Source organism: Drosophila melanogaster, chromosome 2R (genome assembly GCF_000001215.4).
Source record: "Drosophila melanogaster chromosome 2R".
Classification (NCBI taxonomy): Eukaryota; Metazoa; Arthropoda; class Insecta; order Diptera; family Drosophilidae; genus Drosophila; species Drosophila melanogaster.
The window spans coordinates 17,296,390-17,315,029 of NT_033778.4; the positions used below are offsets into that span (position 1 = coordinate 17,296,390).

The 18,640-nt window shown below is 40.8% G+C and overlaps 1 protein-coding gene and 1 long non-coding RNA gene across 19 annotated transcripts in view; one reads left to right on the plus strand and one right to left on the minus strand.

The window, feature by feature from the left end:
• Nucleotides 1–18,640, plus strand: part of mbl (muscleblind) — a gene marked incomplete at both ends in the record, with an annotated part of 162,828 nt that overhangs the window by 79,841 nt on the left and 64,347 nt on the right.
• On the minus strand, nucleotides 10,370–10,913 carry lncRNA:CR43661 (long non-coding RNA:CR43661). The gene is made up of 2 exons (NR_073885.1): nucleotides 10,743–10,913; nucleotides 10,370–10,690 (listed from the first exon to the last, which is right to left on the minus strand). It is a non-coding gene; the product is annotated as a long non-coding RNA:CR43661 (long non-coding RNA).

The following is an 18,640-nucleotide window of genomic DNA, read 5'->3' on the forward strand; positions in this document are numbered from 1 at the left end:
TGGCAAACAAGCTGAAAAGAGCAGGACATCAAGAAGGGACTGACAACAAAATTGCATTACATGTTGGCAAAAATGTCAATGCAGGCGAGTTTGCATGTGTGTTTGTGTCTTGTAAAGTCATGTTTACAGTACTCAAAACGGCCAAAAGGAGAAAAGAGTGACATACCAAAGACTAAGAGCTCTATTTTAAATAACTGGCTGTCACACAAATTCAAGTTAAAACCTTAGTTATTAACTCAAGTCAATTAAAACTTACAGATAGAAAAAATGGAATTTATTAAATCTTTCAAATTGGCTGTCTCACAATTTTAAGTATTATTAGAAAATTTTCATGATTTATCATTTTGTTTCTTTTTTGTGGCCTTACAATCACACTTCCTATTAATTTATACCTAATTAAGGGCAAGAACAACAAAAGCCGCAGCACCAAAAAAAAAAAGTTGATACTTCTTTTTGACAGCCGTTCAAGCGGGAAAAGTTATGTAAGTATGTATGAAAATGCTAATTGAGTTACAAAATGCTCTGCAAAATATAAATTATATACAGAAATTTGTGTGTATTCTGGTACATGCGTAAGTGTGCGACTTAAGTGGGCTTGAAACGACATCAGCGAAAAAAGCAACAACTCTTTTCCCGACAATTTCCACAGCCTCTACTTTTTTATTTTTCGGTACACGTGTGTGACAGGTGCCAAGACAAAACCACCCCTCTTCCAACCCCTCAGCCTTGAAGCAATTTTTATATGCATATATCTCGCACAAACATATAAGCCTTTTTTGCCATCACGTGTGGGTACAAAGTGTGTGTGTGGTTAAGTGTCACACAAAAAACCCCGCACACCTGCATTTACGTGTACGTGTGTGTCTATGCCAACGACTTTGTGCTCTCCATTTTCCTTTTTTTTTACGGAGTTTTAAATATAATAATGACAAGGCAGCGGAAAAATAATGTCGCGGGTGGCAGAGTGGATTTTTTAACCCTTTGTAGGCACCAAGTAAATGTTTTTCCATCGTGACATAAAGTTGCAACAATTGAGCGACATTTGCTGTTGCATGTTTTTTGTAGCGCGCATGTCGGGTGTTGAAGGTTCCATCGTTGAGTTCACTTTTGTGAGGAGAAAATGTCAGTCTATGGAAAAAAATGTAAAGAAGTATTTAAAAGAATTCAATAGAAAACTAAAAATGCAGTAATTATAAAAATCCGATATGACTGCAGAAAAAGATATTATCAAAATTGGAATTGAAATCATGTTTTTTATTGTTTTTCTTTTCGTCATCTTGTTATGGACAACTATAAATCCATTAATCATACATTTTATATCCGTACACATTTTTTATTGCTTCGCAACAGAATATGCCTGACGTCCATTAAATGTGATGTTTTTGTTTTTTAAATCCATGAAACCTTTATTGATGCATTGCATAAAGTATAACACGCTTAACCAGCAGTTGATGTCTGCTCTCAATTAAATTGCAAGCTGCACATATGAATATTTAAATAATTTAAATACAATCTCCGCTTTGCCGTCGTGTCCTGTCAATGTTTTAAAGCGTACGCAATATCCTTTCGCTGCCTCCTGCATATCCCTTTACTTCCTGCCACGCCTACTGCGTTAGTGGGCCTCTGGAAAATGCTGCAACACCCGCATGTTTACCCCCGGAAAGTATGCAACACTTTAAAGCTCTTTTGCGGTTGCTGCTTTGGCCACCAAAAGCAAAAGCAACAACAGCATTTTCCGACTACTGTGCGTTTTTATTGCGTTTTTCATGCGTCCCATGTGGTTTATTACAAATTGATTTTATTATTGTTTTCACCCGTACCCTCCTTTTGACCTGTAGGCCCTGCTTTGTTTGCTGCTGGTTTTTCCGGCTGCTGGCGATTTGAAAACTGATTGCAAACACATGATTATCCAACCACCCCCCAGCACCTACTCTGCATATTTCTCCATTTGAGTGCACAAAGCCACCCGTCGATTGTTTAATTAATTTTATAATGAGTTAATTTTACGCTGGCCAAACGGGAATTTAACATTTTCCATTCGGCTTTTGGTCAACGTTTTTGCATTTCATTCGAAATTGAAGTCGAATGGCGAATTCAATTATAAATATGCTTACATTTGCATCTGTCAATTTAGTTGCAAATGTTGTGTTGCCGATGGGATAGGCAAAAAACAAAAAATAAAAAAAAAATAAAAACACAGCAAACCACTCACATATAAATTCGTGTCAAATTATAGTTCTCGACAGTGTTATTTCGAGTCAAATTCTGTTGGCAGGCAGCCAGGTGAGAGAAAAAGGTAAAGAATTAGATATATTTAGAAAATAAAATTTATTGTGCGACAAACGGAATTAAGACTCTAATCATGTTATAACTAAATGCAGTCTGTGTGCAATTTTTCAATGGACTGCTTGGGCAATTTGAGACTTGATGATATTAACAATTGCTGTTCTGTTTTTTCTTTGCGGAAGTGAAACAGCACCGAAGCATAAAAAACCAGTACAGCAATATTGCTAAGTTATTGTTTAGAACTACTTTGGCGAATTCCAATTATCATTACTATCCCACAAAAATACTCGAGACATAGTTGTCTTGTCCTTCTTTCAAAGTCCTTTTCATTATGTTGGTGGAGGAGCATTTCTTAAGGAATTTTGCGATTTTTCATTTGGAGCTCTCTTGTAAATTCCAACTGTCGCACACCCCCCTTTTTTTCGCCTCTGGCACTGCGCATTTTCCCCCAGCAGAATTCCAAAGTGGAGAAGCAGCCTCGACAAAAGTTTGTCCTTTTCGACGGCGATTAATGCGCAGCAGAATGAAAGTCTTCTGCTGCCAAATTCTCTAGAATTTTCCATCAACCCCTAACTTCTTCAGCCCGGTTTTTTGTCTTGTTTCTGGGAAATGCCACAAGGTGTAAAATTGAATAATTGAAATGAAGCGAGAGAGCGAGGACAGGGCTCAGGAGAAGCCCAAAACGAAATGCGATAAAGTGAGCAACAAAGTTTTTACTTAATTGCGGTTAATTCTGATGGATTTGTGCATAATTGGTGAGTAATTAAATTTGCCGAATTAGCCAGCAATAGTAGAAGGGGATATTTAGATTTTTCGACGGATGGACACTGATTTGCTTATCAGTAACAGTGTTTCTTGATATTATATAATAATGATAATTATATAAAAAGCAACATCTTAGAACATTCTTTTCTTGCTTTGAAAAACTCTCGCAGATGTTCCGAGATTAATTGCATCAAAGGATATTTGGTTTTTACCCTTCTGTTGCAATTTAATTTCTTCCTACCTGCCACCAATCGTTGCCGGCTAGCCACAAGTTATGCAACACATTTTCTTTATTAGCCACAAACACTTGCCAGCATTCATGGCTGGAAAGCACCCACAAAGACTCAGCGATTTGCTCGGAATTCCCAGCGGTTGAACTTCGGTTTTTTGCTCGCCTTTTGCCGTGCAATTTTTATGTTTCCGAGTTTTTGTTTTGTTGTTGTTTTTTTGTTGCCAGCTGCCTAATGAAATGTGACATTAAGTGGTGATGTCGGTGCTGGCACGCCCACTCTCGCACCCGCCCCCACTGCCAATGGCCGAAAGTGGCGCTCAGTGGCGCAATTTTAATTGTTGCCACCGCCACAGTAGCAACAACAAATCGAGTTTGTTTCTCTGATTATTTGTACTTTTTTTTTTTTTATTCTGCGTTGCGGTTGAAGCCCCAAAGGCTTTCAGACAAATGCCAGCCAAAAGACGCATAAAAAAAATAAATAAAATAAAACTGCAGAGGCAGAAACAAAATAACAAAAAAAAAGGCGCAGATCTGGAAAACGCAATGCAGGAGAGCAGAGGAAAAAATGGGGAAAGGGGCACAAAAAGTTTTTAATTAAAAAGTTTTTGTTTAAATCTATGGAAAACGTCCGAACTGAGTTGAGTTGATGAGGGAGAACCTTCGCTCCTTTTGTTTTGGCTGGCGGATAAGCAATGAATTCTTGCAGCTGGCTTCGAATAATTAGCCAAGATTAGCAATTGATGGCCAGAGATTGCGGTCACTTGTAATGGATTTCGTGGGCGATTATTAGGGGAAAATCGGGTACTAAATCGGTCAGATATTTGGGCCTGTGAGTCGAAAACTTCCTGCTCATATTAGGTTCCCCCACCCGCAATGCAAATTGAGTTGTTTGCCTTTTATTTATGGCCCCAAAATGCCCAGCATACATATATGAATGTATATAGTGCCGTGCCAAGAGTCAAACAGCGAGGCATGCAATTTAAATGCAATTGTTTAACCCCCTGCTCCCTTCGGCACCACATCGCCCGGCAGTTTCCCATTTTCCGAGGGATGGGCACGATTAACGTTTGTTGCGCTACTGCCGCCGCTGCTTTTGCTGCTGCTGCTGCGAACAATGCGGCGTATGCGCAATATGCGCTCGAAGGTGTTGTTGTTGCATGTGTGCGTGGCTGGTGATGCACCGCACATAAATTGCAATAGCAACAAGGAACAAAGCCCGTCTCGCGCTCACGCACTAATAAATTATTAAATGCATGCAATAAATTTCAAATTAATCGCTGATATTTATCTCTCATTGCCTGGCCATTGTCCTGCCGAAAGAGAAAGAGAAAGAGTGCATAATTATGCTATCCTCAAAATTAACCTCCTCTTCGCTCCTCTCTCTTTAATTTTGTTGTATAATTTAATATTTGGCTCCCTTTTAATTGCAGCTGCCCTGTTGTGCTATGACTTCATTTCGCTTTTATTGTTGGCAGTTCATTTCGCATAAATGCGTTTATATATTTTTTTTACATTTTTCATTGTTTTTTCCCGATCGCCTCCGTATATTGTTAATTAAATTATATTGCCGCTCACACGAGTGTGTGTGCTGAGTTTTTTATATTTATTTACTCATAATTGTGTTTGTTTCGTTTGAATGGGTATTTTAAACTTTAAGCCACTTATATTTTTCAGCCCCGAATTTCAGCAAGAATAGTTTATGTTCGTAATTAATCAGATTAAGTATGTATGTGGCCAGGGCCAGAGCATAGTAGTTCTTAATTAAGCTAATTAAAAGTACATACCATATTCCAGTATGATAGAGAATCATGAAAAGTTCAACAGTCCCCCTTTCAAAACACCTATGTAGTATGCCCATTTCGCCCAAAAATACTCACATTCATCATGATTGCTTTTATCATGCGCAATCATCGCAAAGAGCAACCAACAAGCGACAAATATTTCACATTGTTTTTCGCCACAGTGGAAACTTTTTTGCCATTCACCATATTGTCCCTGCTCACACACATCCTTAATGTCCTGTGCTGCAAACCCCCCCCCCCCTGCACGCTGCACCCCTTCTGAATATCAAACTGAAAATTAACACAATAATGGCCAGACAAAGTCATATAGCAGCAGCACACAAAGGGCAGGACAGGGGCGATATGCAAATGGCATAGAAATGTGTTCCAGCTTTGGTCGAGGAGGACCAGGTCCAGAGATATCCACACCCAGCCTAGTATCTGCCACATTTTTCGGGTTGGTCGGTGCGGGATGGGATCGGGAGTGGAGGAGCAAACGGATACGCTTGCATATAAATTATAACACCGGCGTGTCTATTAAAATGATTGTATCCGCTCGATTATGCACACAGACCGAGTCCGAAAAACTTCGTACTCCATCCCTTTTTCAAACGCTGGACAAACTTTTTGACTTCAACACAAACACACGGCAACAAATGGTTATTGTTATATGCTTAGGTATATTTAGTCACATTTCTTAAAGCTTCAGTGCCATACAAAATTGTTGAGATATTTAATATTAGCTTGGTGAAATTAAATACAAAGTGTTAACAAGAAGGGGTTACACTTCTAAATTAACTCAAGTTTCAAATTCATAATTTTTAACTCATATATTTTGTATATATATTATATTTTCCTCTCACTGTTTGCGCAGCCACTGAATATTCCTCCCGTTTTACCACTTTTCGTGGCAGTTGATTTTGTGCTATTTTGACAGCTAATTAGTTGCGTGCAGCAGCGCTGTTAAGCCCCGAATTTATTTGGCCACTTTTTCGGGTGCGGGGTGTCATCATCAAATGGAAATGCAAATTCAAATGCCGCTAGACAACTCTATAAACTAAACAAGGAGGCTATAATTAATCCGCACAGCTACAAAGATGCACAGATAACTGACAATCAGCTTAGATGCAGGTGCAACCGCAGGCGTAGGTGATGGTGGATGGTGTGTGGGGGGGTGGTGCTGTTGAGTTTTCCGAGCTGCAGCAACTGCAGCTAATAAATTTTCCAGCAACCGCAAAAAGAGAGAGAGAGTGAGTGAGTGTGTGAGAGAGAGAGAGAGCGACGCCTGAAAGTATGCATGCGTGTTTGAAGCGTAATTTAAGCTGAAAATTAATGCAGACTACTACAGACTGCAGACAACAGACAACAGACTACAGACAGCCAGACATTTGGCCATATCTCGCCTTCCTGCTCTTGACCACAAGTGCAGCAGCTAGCCATGGCTGTCATTCAAAATAAATGAGCTAAATAAGCAGGCTGACATGGCTGCAACACAACGAGGCATTAATAAACAAGCCAAGTGCAAAGTTTTCGCTTGTGAGCTTGTTTAAACCATCAATTAAACGACTCGTTCCTAATTATGTTCATGTATCTATAAGCCACCATTCTCTTCGATGTGTCAGCCGCAGAGGTCGTAACTTTGTTTGACCAAGTTTGTTTTAAGGCCAGTCCTGGCTATTCCGGCCATCTATTGTCTTCTTTTGTCAGCCGCTTTGTACTTGGCTATCTAGGAAATTAGTCAAATATTTGCTTTGGCCATTGTGTGTGCGTGTCTCGCCTGCGAACTGATTTATGCCTGTTGTTTCGCCTCGTGTTATTGATGTGCATAAATCAGGCGAAGGCAAAACGCCACATAAAGCCCGATACAGATATAGATAGGGGTTTTGGAAAGGACAGCACACTTGGCATATGTCAGAATGCCATTCAGATGAAATGAGCGAAAGTCAATAAAGACAAGTCCTTCCAGCTGGTGGTCTCTAATCGAGCGGAGCATCTGTAAATTGAGAGAAATGTCGAAATCGATTTGTATACATATTACAAAAATGCACTACCTCTTTAATTAGCATTAATTTCTTGAAAGGTAAAAATTATAAGAAAATGCTTTACTATTCTGCCATGCCGTTCCTTTCGCGTTCTGTGAAAATCGCATTCGCCAATTCGCATTTTAGCTCGTTTTTAGCCCAACTCCAAACTGTCTGTCAGCAATTTCGACATTTACATTTGCAAGTCAAACCCAAACAGTTGCCATTACCCTCGCCTATCCGCACTATCCTCCCCGTGGCGAACAACTATAACAATTAGAATAATGGCAGCGACAACAACAAAAGCAGGAGCAAAAGCTACCAAAAATGATGGGGAAAGCAACTTTCAGCTCCCGCCGTTTCAGTTTTAACCCCCAAGCGATGCAAAAACATGCGTAAATTTATGCTAAACCAAATTGTTATTTAAAACACTAAAACAACGATAGTGTGTAGTTTTCAGAGCGGTCAAAATGCGTGCATGCGTGCGTGCGTGTGTGTGTGAAATATTAATGCACAGCATTTAAATGATTGCACTGGCGTCGGAGAAAGGGGGCCAAAGTGCGGTTGACTGATGAACTGTTCTGCCCCACAGATGGGGTGGGTGAAAGAGAGAGAGAGAAGGGCAGAGACAGAGAGAGACAGCTGGAGCCAATGAGAAAGAGACAGCCACTATGGCAGACACGCAATGATCTGATTAAACATGGTAATGAAGTAGTCAAAATGTGGTGCAACGTGGCGTATGCGTAATTTCATATACACGCGCACACGCACACATACACACACACACAGGAAAGCAGAGAAGCCATGTGTGGTGTTGCTGCTAATTTAAATTTACGCGCTTCGTTCCATCGCCATGAGTCCATGAGTCCACGGATCCATGAGTCCAGGATGCCGGGGGCACAAAAAGTAAATCCCAGTTGCCCAAGCCAAATGAAAATAACAAACACACACACATACACATACAGTCGTTGTCCAGCACTTTTATGTACACTTTGACGTATATGTGGAGTACGGAATGCCGCAAGGATTCCCATATTCCCTTTATTTCGGTAAGAGTATATGGAATCCTTCAGTTATTAGCCACAACATTTATATTATGCCAAGAGTAACACCTTGATTTTACCTCCAATTCAAGGATTTCTTCGGTAATTCGATCTTAAAAAAACGTTGCTGTTTGTATTTGTATTTACTTATTTGCCCTATTTATAAATGAGTTCGATTGCCTTTATTAACTGAATCGCTGTTTCATTTAAAGCCGCAGCATACTCTCATTGTATGCCGATAAATAAAAATATATGTAAACTCGGTTTAAATGCGTATTTGCGTTCCCTCATGTGGAAGCCGTGTGGATTTCATTGCCTTGCTGCAATTTAATTTTCATGCATTTGAGTGGACATTTACTTCAATATAGCGTATCGATTTTATTATTTTTACATGAATGCATTTTTAATACAGCCATGGAGGTTGGTTGGTTTTTGTACTGTTCTACTTTTCATCCATGCGACCAACTGTTTTTACAGTTTTTCAGCTCATTTTTCTTTTATTCGTAAACATAAAAAAGCATATGGCGCGTTATTTGCCGATTTGTTTTAAACCACTTTCAATATTTATTAGCTCGACTGCATTGTATTTGCATTTCAGAAGGCCCGAACACGTTCTACGCTCATTGCCGAGCGGGAATTCAGCACGTTATGCCATTATTTGTTTTCGCTGATTGCATTTGATTTTTGGCAAACGCCAGTCAGTCGGACGGCCAGCAAAAACACATACTAACTATATATTTGGGCGGGGGGAGAAAAAAAAGTAGTAGGTTTGTTAGCTAAGCAAATACCACACACATTGTTCAGTTGCGTGGATGTGGGTATACGATATTCGGCATTCAGGATTCAGCATTCGCATTCGATTCGATGCCAGTTGAGTTATGCAATTTAAGGTGGCTGCTGCTCTGGGCGGGACACAAGAGTTTGGCCAGTTGATTAGGGTTAAATGAGATCCACTTAGGGCAGCACCATCAGGTTTGGCCAAAATTCGCACACTTTCGACGGGCAAACACTTCTCGGCTACCTCAAAAACCAACTAATTAGGCAACAGACCAGCACGACCAGGTGGACTACTATTGCCCAGCTCGCCGACTTGATTTCGCTCGGCAAATGTTTGCCCAAGGAGCACGGATGCTGTGTGTATATGTATGTGTGTGTGTGGCCAAATGACCAAAAGGTCAATAAGTTGCAGAGCAAACTTTTGTGGAGGCAGCAGGACGACGGCTTGGCCATAACCTCAGCTCACATAATCCGCATCCGCAAAATGCACGTAAATTGGCAATTATTTAGTGCGACATAGTTTTGTGGGGAAGTTGCGGTACCATTTGGCAGTCTGACCTTTATAAACCAGTTAATAAAGAAGGCTAGCACAGGAACAAAAATTTAGTTAGTTAATAGAATTTAATTTATAAAAACCATTTAAGTGATAACTTAATACTTACAAATATTTTGTCTCTTCTATCTATTTTCAGGTAAGTTTCAATGGCCCCTCAACTGGTATACCAAATTTGACTTGACCCCTCGTAAGTGGCGACACGATTTTTGCCCTTTTTAATATTGCCAAAAACTATTTAATGCATTTTTCTTGCCAACTCCGCCCCGAAGTTTTTTGCACTCTCGTCCGAGGGGCTGCCAGCATTTTTCATAGACGTCAAGTTTAAACGACTTCACGAAAATCGCTTAAAGCAGCAAAACGACAAGAATAATGATATTTGCCAGGAATTGGAGACCACAGAGCGAGGGTTAAGGCTGAAAAAAAAAATATAAATGGAAGGACTTGCACCCTAGGGAAAACTTTGACTGCAGACAGAGACAGGGACACACGCATATTGGTTTCGTTTATGTACTACTTGCAGCTAAAACTTTGCTCTGATTTTTCGAGCAGTATAACTTATATAAGTATAAATTTTTATACCAGCGTAGCGCACTCGAAAACATAAAAAAAAAAGCTCACACACACACAAAATGAAGTAGAAAAATGGGAAAAACTTTAAACGGCGCCTCAAGACGACGATGATGATGAAGATGGGGAGTTCAACACACAGCCGTTGTGAAAAAGTTCATAAGCAAAAAGTTCAGCAGCACTTTTCCGAAAAAAATGACAGTTGAATTTTTCTACGACTAACTCCACATTCTGCTACTCAGTTTTTTGTTGTCTTTTATTTTTGTGCTCTGTGAACCTTTTTTTTTGTAATGAAATCAAAGCCCAGCCACATTTGTATAATGGCTTACAGCAGGCATATAACTCATCAATGGAGGAACATTTTAATACATTAGGTAAACACAGCTCAATGTGAAAAGTTTGGCAAATATTTTCTGCTTGATTTTCCAGCAGCCATTTCGTATGCAGTCGAAAACGAAGTTTCATCCTTTCCTCGAAAAGTGTGCAAAACTTTCTTCATTTTAAAAATGCACTTGTTGATTTATTGAAATTAATATTGCCAGAGATGGTGGGCCAGTTGCTGCCAGTTTGCCATAAGGTAACTGCAGGTGGCCAATGGAACTCCAGTCGGAAACTAATCAAGTTAAGTGTTAGGGGAGAGCCAACGATGCGAAGATGTCGGCCTGAAAGTCGTATATCAAAGCCAAATGTAATTGGAAGTTAAAAGCTACTCACTGCAAGGGTTAGCTGAAAGCCAAGCGGCAAAGTATCGAAGTTAATCCACTTAGGATCCACAGACAAATATCGGACCAAGTACCGTTAAGGCCTAATTCATTTTTGTCATATTAAGTGGGTGGAATAACTTTGCTTCAAAGCCAATGCATTCCACAACGACTTCCTTTCGAGGCTTGTAAAGTTGTCACTTTGAAGACCAACTTGTAAGCCAATAAAGCTGCTACTTCCGCTGCACCAAAATCTAGAAAGCATGACAAACAGAAAATGTCACACTACAGATTCATTCTTTGAGTAGCGTGAAATATTATGGTAAATTTTTGATTAATTGTTCTGTCTGACACGCGTTTGATATTTCTCTTCCCCGTCACGATATTTCAACTTAAGACCAAGCGCATTGAGGGGGTCAAAAGCAGTTGGAAAATATTAAAAAACTTTTCACTTGACATGTTATTGACTTGTTAAAATGTTTGCCTCCCTCTCGCCCTAATATCATTTCTATTTTCCCCATGTTCATTCTATCCATCGAGAGGGTAGTTCCTTTGCCAGTTTTTCTCGAATTTTTCCATCGCTTCCTTTTATTTTTTGTCTCGTGCTTGGTTTTGGGTGCTTCGGCTGCTTATTTATTTATAATGTGGGACTCACTTGGCTATTCAAGCCACGTTTTTGCCCCATGCACGAGAATTGCATTGGCCGGGCCAAAGGACTGGCGTCCTTATCCCGGGGTTGTCGCGTTACCGAACGGAATGGATCAAACTTGTGTATAATTCACCGAGGGTTGAAAATAATGTCGACTAGACTTTTATTAGACACAATCTGCAGCAGGAGCTTCAGCATCTCTTGTTGATTCTTTTTGCCCAGTGTCTTTGCCGAAATTGGCAAGAAACAGGAGGGCAAAGCGTTTGGGCGAAACTTCGTCCTGGGGCCAAAAAAAAAAAAATTGTAACCCAGGCACGAATTTCCAGCGTCTAGCCGTTGAAAAAATGTGTCTCTAAAGTGTGTGGGGCTGCCATGTGCTCTTTATGTAGATGCTGTTTATTTGACAAAGCATGAAAAATGCATGTGGATTTTGTGATCAGCGGCTGAGGCTCAATAGGGGATGTGGTTTATTCGCTGGCTTTTCCCGTCGCACCAAATTTTTCGGTTGGGATGTGACAACCGAGTGGGGCCACAGAATCCAGCTGGTTGGCATAACGAAAATCCATTGTTCGCCAAAGGTAAATTCATAATCTATATTTTCGCTGAAAATACGTTTTTACTTTTTATATTTGTTTGAAGTACGCTTAAGATTTGTTATCGTGTTAGTTCTTTAAAGTAAACCAAATATTCATGCATTTTAGTTTCAAATTACTTTTATTATTCGAATAAAAAATGCCAAATTGGTAATTTCTTTAAAATTTATGTGGTGCAGATTTCGGCGCCACCTCAGCACATCTCTCAGCAAATTGTTAGATTTCGCTTATCCCACTTGTTTTTCTGGTTCACGACGAAGCCTTCCACAACGAATCCCATAACTTGTCACATTCCCCACTCTTTCTCGAGGAAATCGGAAACCCAGACCCTTGCAGCAGCTTTATGCTTGTCAACATATTTCCTAAGCTGCGCCAACAAAATGGCGCCCGAGCAGGAAGAAAGTAACAAAGGACAATACCATAACTGTTATCTAAAGCTTTTTGCTTTCGAAAGACAACTGGGGACAGCCACGGAGAGAAGAAAGCAGAAGAAATGCGCAGAAAAGTAGTAAATTTTACGCGCATTATTTAAATTTACTTGCGTCTAATGTAAATTTACATTTTCCCTTTGCCCGGCAAAGGAAAACAAGGAAATCCCCCAGAGCTGCAAAGTAAGTAAGCTTCCATGTGTGCTGCTGGCATGGGGTTGAGCTCCAAAAGTGGGAGCCGCAGGCGGGATTCGTGCATTGTTGCTGCCGCTGTTGCTGCTGCCACTTTTCTCGCTTTTTTTTTTCTATTCTCGCAGCAAAGACGCAGTAAACAAGTGCACGAAAACAAAACAAATCTCTTGAGAGCCCAGGCAGCAAAAAAGTGAAAAAAAAAAAAGAAAAACCGAATGAAATGGCAAGCTGAGCATGGAATTTATGTGCAAGTGGATGGGATTTTCCACAGGAGTTGAGTAAAAACTCGCAGAATTTGCGGTACGGTTTGGCTCGGTTCCTGTTGTTGCTGCTTATCGGAAAATATCGGAAAGCAAAAGCAGCCAAAATAGCAATTCAACCATTTGGTTTGTTTTCCCCAAATGTCTGTCTGCCTGCCTGTCTGTCTGTCAGATAGTCAGTCGTTTGCTGTCATTGTCTGGACTCTGTGGTTCTGGATGTGGATGTCCCCGCACCTTGGCTTGACTGATTTTTTGTACTCATTTGTCGTCTGTCAGTTTTTGGCGCGTTGATTTTTCGCTGTCATTGTTCGGCATCCTAGTGTTGCTCACTTTACTTATTTGAATTTTTTCAATATATGTCTGTAAAAGATGTTTAGTTCTAGTAATTGCTGCAGGAGGTTATAAATCATTCACTTATTTTGACATAAGTGCACGAGGCATGGTCACACCAAAAACTTTTTTTTTGTAAGAAATGTCATGTTGCTTTTGTTGCGCATCTCTGTTTGAGTAATTCTACATTTCATTTGTCTTGTTCCGCTTTCAATATTTGTAAAACGCTCGGAAGTTTCTATTACGCCAAAAAAAAAACCTGGCCAAGCTGAGTTGATTGCTTTTTCGTGTATTTATTTGGCATATACAATATAGGACTTCTGCAGGGCTTTTCAAGCAGCGAGGTGAGCAAGAGGGCCAGTTTAAAGCCGACCATTTGGGGCGGCTGCATTACGTTGAGTATAAAAACGCACAAATATACGTATTCATTTCGACCATTAGCATTTTACGCGCCGTTTGCCGACAGTTTTTGCCAGCAGCTTGCTATAAATTCTAATAACTCAGAGTTTAACATAAATTACCAGAGCGCATAATTAAAATGGCCAAAAGTGGGAACACTCTTACTCCACAGTTGGCTGAGCAGTGCAAATAATTGAAATTAAATGACATAAACATAAACTTTAAACGGAGACGAGAAGAAGCCGCAAAAACCAAACAGTTGGACAGTGCTTGTGTGTGTGGGCGTGGAATGCAATCCACACACAGCAAAATAAAAGTAAATTAAACTGTCATATGTTCAGAAACAGACAACAACACTGGACGAGTGTCTGTGGTCCAGTGTCCACTGTCCCTATGTCCAAATGTCCCACTGTCCACTTTTTGTCCTGTCTGCCTTCCACTGACTGTTGGCTCATCTGTCAGTGTGCGAAGATATGTTGAAATACGCCGCGTGTCATGATAAAGTATGTCGAGTGTGGAAGCGGAAGTATGGGGAAGAAGAAGAGCGCCACTACTGCTGTGCGTGGGATGAGTGTGGCAGTGGTAATGAAAGCTGCAACAGCTACAGTGTGGCCAACTAGATTTATATGATGGGGCAGGAGGAACTGGTGGGACAGACACGGTGGAGCCGGGCAAAGTGGCGAAAAAAGCGCAGACAACTTTCTGTTGATAATTAAGAATAAATGCGAAAACGTTTCAGGCGCCGCACAAAATAAATAACTGTGAGCGATCCCTTACCCCATACTGGCCACCACGACCACCCCGCTGACTTCTTTATAAATCGACCATGGCAGCTTTATATTGTTTATTAAACAAAAAGAGCTCTTAAAGAGATATTTTTGGACTTGCTGGACTTGTCGTCGCCGCAGCACTCAAAACAAAATTCTTTCCTGGCTGACAGCCAAAAAACCAGACACAACAGCTGCAATAACAACAAATAAGTAACGAGAGAAAAAAAATCAATCTTTTGTGGCATTTGCCAGGAACTAGATTTACTCGACAACAAAAACACATCGACCAAAAAGAAGTATTTCATGCGGCAAGACGAACAAATTTGGACTCGAACGTTGCAGGCAACAAAAAATTACGGAATAAAATGAGGCCTTAGCCAAATAAAACAGGCCATGTGAAGTATTGCGGCATGGGAGAAATGAAGGAAAATAAACCAAAGCAAAAATGGAGTCATGTAAATCGAGTGGGAGGTAGTATTTGCAGCTTGGTAAAGTTTATGCAAATCAGGATTGTTACTGTTAAATTTGGTCTAAATTCAGCCAGCCAGAAAATTCAATGCTGCTAGCGTAAAAACCTTAAATGCGGCTCAAATGTATTAAATCAAGTTTTGGCAAAGAAACAATCATTTAAGAATGTAATGATACTCTTTAGCATTTCGAGGTTTTCCGATCACATTTCGACTATCAATGAGTTCCCTTCTGGCTGCATCCTTTTTCCGACTCACTAGCTCGTTGCTTGACTTCTTTCATTCAAATAAAAAGGACCCCCCTTTTTAGTGGAACCCGACGAACTTCCCGAAACCTATTTGGCACTCCCACTCACCATCTATTGCATACTTTCGTAAGCCAAAAAGTACACTTGACATTTTTTATTCCGGGCGCTCCTCAAAGCGGCGAAATATTTCAAATACGAAGCCTGACCGCAGAAAGTCCTTCAGTGGGTGAACTTTTGAAGAACTTCTCGGCGAACTTGTACAGCTCTCTGGCACTCGGTCTCTAATAACAGGAATGGAGAAATACATAATAATAAAGCAAAGCGTTTGTGCAAATAAATATGCAGCACTCGAAATTACTTGCGATGAACTGACGATGGCGATGGCAATGGCTGTTGTTGGAAAAGTGGGATTTTGGGTGGCAGGAGTAGGAGGTGGGCCTGGAACAGGACATCTAAGTAACGGGGATGGTGATGACCCAAACTCAATTTTCAGCAGCCCGCAACTCAATTGTCAATGAATAAATTTCTTTCGCCAAGGCAACAACATTCGTTTCGCTTTGGTTTTTGTTCGGATCGTATCGGATCGTTTTGGCTTCACTTCTGGCTTGGTCGGCAGTCCAAATCCATTATCCTTATCGGAGCACGGCCATCGGCATTCGGTCGCGAAACTTTTGCTGTCCCATTATTTCTACTTGCGTTTCGTTTCGCTTTCATTTCCCACACCACGCAGTTTTCCCCGCTTCACTCAACTGCGTGTATATCCGACTTGGCTTTTTTTTTCCTTTCTGGCATTTCCACTTTGGTTTTCGGCTCTTCCATTTAGTTTTTTTTTTTTTTTTTTTTGGAAATTAATGACGCAAACGGCCGGAAAATTTAGTAACTTTTAGTCATGGCGTGTGGATGATTCGCTGGCGATACGTTGGCAGTGCTTCCCACTGCTCATCAGCCGGATAAACCATGAAATGTATGCGCCACCCAATGAAATCGATATTTATGAGCCTCTGTCTGTGCGTGAGAGTGTCGAAATGGATGAATCCGAATGCCAAGGATTGGCATCTTTGAATCTCTGGAGCTTAATAAATTAAGTAAGCGAGAAGTTGTTTTGGTTTTATAAAAAAAAAGTTTGGTTCGCTTGTTCTCGCATTTGTTGTTCGAAGTTTGTCGGGGTGAAAAAGTCAGGAAATGTATGGCCAATAAAACCTACAAATCATTGGAGTGTCAAAGCGCAGAAAATAACTATAAATTTAAGTAGCGGCATAGCATAACTTTTTGTTTGCAAACCACGAAAATATATATTTTATGGGCGAAGCTCTTGCAGCCAATTAGTAATTTCAATACACATTTGAAACCTTTATTTTGGAGCACAATCATCCTTTTTCATCACTTACGGTGGTCTGTGGGAAATTTGCCCGCACCCTTGTGCATGCCTCCTCAAATCCTCTTTTGAGAACTAAGGACCCACCTCAATTGAACTACTCAATATTGACGACCACAGAATGATGTCGAACCACGCCCCCCCCCCCCCCCCCCCGGACCGTTTTGCAGCAAATTACGCCTGCCCGCCCACACAGGACAATATCAAAAGCCAATTAGCATACATTTCCATGGACGTGCATATTTACGCACACACTAAAAGATGGGCAAAAAGTTTGAGAGCGAGCAGCGGTGGAATGCCAGTTGACAAAATCAAACAAGGAGCCGAAAAATTTTCACAGCACTTTAAACGTATTCATGGCATCCAGATCCAGCAGTCCAAGCAAGGAGCATTCAACATCCATGATGATGACGATGATGATGGCATGTCAACAAGAGAATTTCCCATTTTGTTTGCCCACTCACATACACACAGGCATCCATGCCGCATCCTGCCAGCAGCCTGTATGAGTATGTGTGTGCGAGTGTATGGGCGTGTGCGTTTGTATGCGAATGGACAAGTCAACGGAACTATTTGCTCCACCACAACTGCACTGCTCCCATTGGTAAGCATTACCAGCCCTGGGTTCCTATATCAAATTAACAAAACAAACGGACCGGCAGCATCAGAAGATCCCCGGCAGAAACTTAGAAACTACTTGAAGCAGCAGAATAAACTAATAAGCAAACTGAATGCCAGGACAGAAAAGAGAGAACAAGGCTGATGGCTGCGTGTCCTTGCCGAGTTGGGCCAACAATGGCCAACAGTGGAGCGTTCAACATTTGGGCGCCGAAAACAAGCTGCTCGGCCTCGTCTTAATAAGATAAATAGGCACTTGAGTGGAACTTCTGTTGGAAAAACTTGACTGGCTGCCTTGGTCCTTTCTCCTTCTGCTCGAAGGTCCTGTTCAATATTTTGTTCGTTAATGATGAGCAAAGTTTACCGCATTTTGGTTTGCACTTTTCTGCCGATCTAAGCAAATTTCCGACTTTAATGTGCGCTGCTGGGACCTCTGATTTATGTAGGCATATTAGTTAGGCGAGAGCTGGTCGGGGCTACAAGAAATACCCTAACATAAATCTTTTCAATCGCTGAAGCTTATGTGCTTTAAAAACCAAATTACCAAAAGGAATCTTTAAACATTTCTATTTTGAGTATTTTGTCTAGAACTGTTCAAGAATCATTACTGTGACTTACTTATACTTTTTGACTAAAAATAGCTAATTGCTGTGCCCTTTTTCTAAGATCTACTCAATTGGTTTCCCATTTCTTTCGTCGCGGATTTAAATACTGTCCCAGTGGTAAACCTTATACGATGGCATACTCTTTTTCCTCCATTTGACTGCTGTGTACTCCAATTACGTTCGAGCCGATTGCAACTGCCGGGAAATTGTCATTACTTTGGCACCGTGATTTACACTTCAAAAGCCGCCGCGAATCCTTTGAGAGCATTTCTTACACTCTCGCACTTTTGCCCCGCTTCGATTTCGCTTTCTTCGGGGTCCTCTTCTGGCTCGTCAATTGCAATTTTTCAATTTATACACCAGGGGCCGAAGCTGATAGCCCGAGAAAATTCTCGGTTCTCCGTTGTCTTCTCAATATCCTTCCATTTTTTTTTGTACTTTCTGCTCTGGCAATAAAATCAGCAGCGACGCTCTTGATTTGGCAACTTGGGAGAAATGTATTACACTGGAAATGTTTTTAAAAATAATTTTTTGAACTCAGTTATTTATGATTTCTACAACTTAACTTCAAGCTTGAAGGAATGTAGCATTTAATATTTATATTAAATTCAATTAATCATTTTATTTTGTTACTTCTTCTAGCATTTTTTTGCAGTGCATTTGGGGAATGCCACTTGTAAAAATATTGGCATAAATTATGAAGCCGCCTTGGCTCTCGACGCACGAAGCCAAAAGGCGGAATGTTTCCGCTTAATAAGGCTTTCCGTTTCCGCTTCTGGCCGCCGCTTCCTTCCTTCCGCCGACACACACACACACACACTTATACACTTGAAGTTGGCCCCACCCCCTTTGGACTACCCCTCATCGGACTTCCCTACTTTGTATGCATCGCAGGCGGTTTTGTGGCCGTCTCTTTGGTCGCCTCCATTTATCTGCTCCATTGTTAAGCTCGTTGTCAGCGCTCGGCAATTGATAAT